Here is a 459-nt window from a genome sequence, read left to right on the forward strand (position 1 = left end):
GAGACTGTTACCGCACCGCGTCCCAGCACCCCGGCAGAAAGGAATCGAAGCGACGCGTTTCTCTCCTGACCACCCGGCGAGAGCATCTCGGTCCGATTCATTCAGCGCCGCTGCCAGCAGCATGTTGACGAAGTTTCTTTTCCTTCGATTTCATTTCCTTGCCTCTGAGGAAAAGGTAGCTTTTCGAAGAAAAAAAAAACAAACCTCAGAAAAAAATCCAACTCAGCACTATTTTTTTTTTCCAAGGAATGTAGCATCTTCTATTATGTAGCTTGCCACGTGCTAACAACACGCTCACTCTCTGCAATATCTAAGAGACTCCGGACTGACCGGACACATCTGCCACTCACTTCCCGTTTGTTCGTTTTCTGACACAAATCCTGCGACACTGAGCAAGCACTTCTGGGGGCCATTTTTTTTTTTTTCTTATTTTTTTTTTCAGGTAGCATGTAGCCTGCG

The sequence above is a fragment of the Cariama cristata genome, unplaced genomic scaffold, assembly GCF_000690535.1.
Source record: "Cariama cristata isolate BGI_N322 unplaced genomic scaffold, ASM69053v1 scaffold15433, whole genome shotgun sequence".
In the NCBI taxonomy this organism is placed as follows: Eukaryota; Metazoa; Chordata; class Aves; order Cariamiformes; family Cariamidae; genus Cariama; species Cariama cristata.